Raw genomic sequence first — 5384 nt, forward strand, 5'->3', positions numbered from 1 at the left:
CCATTCAGACCACGCCCGCAGACAAAACCAGTCCTGATTTTGAAAACCGAGACCGTAATGGGAATGTGCTTCAGAGACAGGGCTCTGGCGGTGGCGGCGGGTCGTTTGAGGAGGAAGTGCCTGGAAAGGGCGGAGATGAACTGGAGATGAGGAGAGGAAGGCCAAACTCTGCTCCTGCCCAGCGCCGCAGCCTCACACCACTTAAGATGCCGTTTTCACAGGTACTGCACCTTTAACACCTGTAACACGCCTGACAAACAGCGCCTGATTAAGTTATCTTTCACGTCTGATTGCACTAATACTGTCAAAAACACACAAGGTTTACATATAATCACAGATGGTTGTGTCTAAAGTGAAAGTAAACAGTTGAGAGAAACGGATGCGTGCAGCTCTTAAAGTGACAGCAGACTAATAGTACTAAACATGCTGCCGCTTGTCATTAAAGGGACAGTTCACCCTAAAATTAACATTCTGTTATTATTTACTTGCTCTCATGTTGTCAACCTGTATTAATTTCTTTCTTGTGCTGAACACAGAAGAAGATATTGAAGAATGTGGATAACCAAACACTTGCTGGTCCCCATTGACTTTGATAGAAGAGAAAAAAAAATGCTATGGAAGTCACTGGGTACCAGCAACTGTTTGTTTTCGCTTTTAAATAGCTTGTAAATGCCCGTGCGCATTTTACTTTCGAATTTGTGGCAATTCTGTGTCAATTGCTTGAATTGACAACAAAACAGTACAACGACAAACTCACTTATATTAAACATAGAACTTTATTAACAAACTGAATAAAAATACACCATGCTAAAGGCCTAATATAAAATAACAAATAACTTACACAAAGTTTACATATAGAAAACTGAAAATCAGCAAACACTGTGGAAATAAATCAATAAGAAACATAGAATGTTTATTAGCAAAACGAATAAGAAAGCTTGGAGGCACGGCATACACCTTGATGTAAAATAATATAAATAAATTACACAAGGTTTAAATAAAGTAAAAATTAACAAACACTGTGGAACCAAGAAACAAATGTTAAAAAAACTTCCAAAATCACAATTGAAAAAAAAAAGAAAAAAGTTTGCATAATAAATCGTTATATTGACTATCCAACTTATCTGTGCACCTTCTAACTGTAGCTGTACCTGTACCTGAAGTGTGATAATCTTCACTTCCTCGTCTCTTTTCCTCTGCTGCAGAGCTTCTCTCATGATGAACACTCCCCTGAGCCTGTGGATCTGGTTCGGTTTTCTCCTTTCCGTTCAAATCGTCACAGCTTCTCGCCTGTACAAGCACGTGAGTTTGAAACACCTGCACAACTACATTAGTTTTAGGAATAGCAGAGTCAAAAATGAAAATATAGAACACAGAAGTTGACATTCATGCTGCTTTTTTCTGTTCAATGAAATCCATTGATTTCCTCTGTATAACTTTTTAAAACAAGTTAAAACAATACATTTATAAATGCAATGATGTCAAAAACATGTGTCTAGACACCGCTCCCAGAACGCTGTCTCCCTACCCCGCTGTGACCGCAGTGATGAGGAACCCAGTGTACACGGCCTGGAGTCACTGCATCAAGACCACCAACTCTCCGTCAGTTCCAGCACACACATACACTCAAGTCAGGTACACACCAGAGTATGTGAGCGGAGTGGAGCGGCAACAATTTCCCCTCCGAGCTCTGAGCATTTAATAATCACTCCGCTCCAGGTTCACCATTTCCCGCTCCTGCTCCACTCTTCGCTCACTGATATCAGAAACACCGCTCCGCGGCTAAAGTATTTCAGTATGTTTGAAATGTCACAGTTCTGTTCATATCGTATATTAAAAGAAAAATATTAAATAAATAAAATGACAGGAGCGTTTCAAAGTGGATTATTGGAACACTAGTGTGCAAACTTTTTTCCTAGCTAATAGCATGGTTGTCAGCATTAAAAGGTAGGCTATTGATGCTTTTTGCCGTGCAAATTTTGTTTGTGATGAAAATAACAGTACGTTTTCATCAGTTATTTTACCTACGGATCGCTGCATTTCTTACAGATTTCTGCTCATTCGAAATCGGATGCAGATGAAGTAGCACTGTATAAGATTACATTTGTTTGAATGCATTATTGAGAGAGCGATTGCGTGTGAATAAGTGTTGTACCTGTTTAAATCATGATTTCACCTGAAAATATTCAGTATCTAGACTCTAGAGGGAACAAACAAATTCCTTAATAACTACTAGGGCTGCACGATAAATCGCATGCGATATTTAATGCGCATCTTGTCAGAAAGCCGGTTCTTTAATCAGCGGTAAATCTCCATCACCTGCGGGCTTTCACATTGAGCAGCATTAACTACACAGAGCCGTTGTTCACTGATGAGCTGTGCAAAAAATCGCGCGAATATGAACGTGGTTTAGCACAGCTCGTCAGTGAACAACGGCTCTGTGTAGTTAATGCTGCTCAATGTGAAAGCACGCAGGTGATGGAGATTTAAGCACAACACCAACTCCCTGCCCTCCAGCGCCAGACAGGGTCTGTATCCCAAACGCCACACGCACTAGCACTGCTCATCTCATATTTGGTGATGTTCTGTAGTCAGCATAACATGTGCACTGATATAATTGCCACTTGTCAACAGTAGAGAAACTTTAACTCCTTGTGTTTTTACACCAAAATAGAAGCTCTGTGGTTTAAGGTTAAACCAATAAAGACATTTATTATTATTATTATTATTATTACTGATATTATTATTATTACTGATATTATTATAAGCATGTATCTGAGTGGGTTCGCAACTTTGTCTTTTGCACCCTGACGAGTTTTCATCCCTGTTTTTGGTTTCAATTTATTTAATGACAAAATCTGTTGTGAGTGATTGGTAAAACTGTCTAATCATAGCTGCTTAGATAAAATCTTTTTGATTAATGAAAAGTCTGTGATTGACACTCGTGGTCTAATAAATGCAATCTATGATTGTTATCTCAAGTCTGTAGTCAGTAATTGTGGATGAATCTGAAGTCTGTCACTTGTGATTGATAATGATTGTGTTTGTGTCTGTAGGTTTGTCTCAGTACCGCGAGCAGCGTATTAAGATTCCCTCCACCCCTCGTTATGCGCGATCCGCTCACGGCTCTGATAGAGGTGCTGATCTCTCTGATTTACAGCTTGCTTCCTGTGCTGTTACATGGATGTACAAATAATTGTACAAATCATTTTGTTGTGTTTCAGGATCACTGTCTCACTCGGACTGCAGCAGCCCCAGTCTGGTAACTCCGCCCCTCTCTCCTCTGGACTCCGCCTCCTTCACCAGCAGCCAATCACAGGGCTCCATCTCTGCCCAGACCAGGCTGTCAGTCAGCCCTGTGCCAATAGACAGGAGGAGGGACAGGTAGAAATAGAAATAATCAAAGTGAACCTTCTGTCATCATTTACTCACCCTCATGTTGTTTCAAACCCATTTGCTATTATTTTTCCCTGGAACATGAAAGGAAATAACATAATTATTTTCCATACAACAGTAAAATTATTTAGACTTATTAGACTTGTGCAGTGTATTCCAAGTCTTCTGAAGTCATATGATGCTTTGTATGAGGAACAGACTCAAATTCATGAATTACAGAAGCTCTGAAATCAAATATGAGCTCTTTTGAGTTTCACATAAGAAACATAATCATATGGGTCTATAATAACATGAGGGTGAGCAAATGTGGTGCATTTGTCTTTATCTTGCATTCAGTAGTTTGGGCCGTTCTCCTCCTCCTCCTCTTCTTCCTCATAGTTTACTTTACTCAGATCTGCTGGACTCCTTATTCTCCTTTCTAGTCTGTCTGCTCTTCTGCCCCATTTCTCTCTCTGTTCTCCTTCCTGCTCCAGATGTGCGTTGCGTAACAGATCTTACCTGAAGCTTTCTCGAGCTCAGAGATCGTGGTTTGCATCTTTACGGACTCTGAGGTTTGTTCACTATGAAGTGAGAGCACAAAAGCAAACTCTGTTTAGGCTTCATTCACAAATAATATAGATGTGTGTGGTGTTACGGTTCAGTTTTTCATCAGTCTTTTTCTGTTTTCATGTTATGTCATGTCCCTTTAAATGCACACTATTGAGATGTGACCTGATGTTATTTATCACCGAAAGTAACTTAGGGCTGCAACAACTAGTCAATGAAATGCATGATAATGGATAATCAATAATAATGAAAATAATTTTTTCTGTTTTCATGTTATGTCATGTCCCTTTAAATGCACACTGAGATGTGATCTGATGTTTTTTATCACCGAAAGTAACTTAGGGCTGCAACAACTAGTCAATGAAATGCATGATAATGGATAATCAATAATAATGAAAATAATCGTCATTAATTATTCAAATATTATAAATAAATTTAGAAAGCATCTGTGAAATGCTGTTACTTATCACTGAAATATTTAAATTCTGATTATTTTCATTATAATTGATTGATTATCGATTACGTCACGTCACAGACCTGAATAACACACTTCTGTGTACAAAACACATCTGAAATGTGCCAGAGGACACAGACTGAGCACAAGTGCACAAACCAAGTCATCAGAAGACATATTAAAATGCTACATGTAACATAAGTAATTGTATTTTATGAGTGCAAACTCATTAACAGTAACTATAAAGGGATTATTGTAATGGGGTGTAAATATTTTAACTTTAAAACTGTGGCAAGCTGTTTTTTTTATGTTTATATTAAAGCTGCACGATTATGACAAATCATAATTGTCGATTATTCCCTTGAAATTGTAATTGCGATTATTAATTATGATTATCACAATTTATATTACAAATGACATGTTTATACAATTGTTTGAAGCAACTGCATGCCATATTTTTATATGAAAATAAACAAGCTGAAAACACTCTTAACTGAAAAACTTTTATTGCTTTTCTATAGCATTAAGCCTCAAATGTCAACTACACATCGGATTGGTTTCTTCTTTAAATAAAAAAAGTTAAAAATATGCATGGTATTATAATGTTATACTAAAACGAAAATTAAAACAATGGAAAAACCCTTAAGATAACCTGAAGAAAGACAAAAACACATCTTAAGCACGCAGAATAACATAAGTGGACTTTGAATGATTACGTAATTGTGGCATCCGTAATTGTAATCACGATTAGGAATTAGATTAATTGTGCAGCCCTAGTTTATATTTGAACCCTTTTTGCACAATGCATAGCATTAGCTTTTAATTTGTACATTGTTTCTATAACTTGTATATATACTATTTATGATTACAAATTTTAATGTTGGGTGTGATTTAATCATGATTAATTACAGAAAAATATGCGATTTAATTAGTAGGATTTATATATATATATATATAAATATATATATATATATATATATATATTAGG

The 5384-nt window shown here is 37.0% G+C and overlaps 1 pseudogene; it reads left to right on the top strand.

Moving 5' to 3' along the window:
• Positions 1–5384, top strand: part of LOC107676410 (disks large homolog 5-like) — a 39668-nt pseudogene that overhangs the window by 24373 nt on the left and 9911 nt on the right.

This window comes from Sinocyclocheilus anshuiensis, unplaced genomic scaffold (genome assembly GCF_001515605.1).
Source record: "Sinocyclocheilus anshuiensis isolate Anshui unplaced genomic scaffold, SAMN03320099.WGS_v1.1 scaffold2270, whole genome shotgun sequence".
Classification (NCBI taxonomy): domain Eukaryota; kingdom Metazoa; phylum Chordata; class Actinopteri; order Cypriniformes; family Cyprinidae; genus Sinocyclocheilus; species Sinocyclocheilus anshuiensis.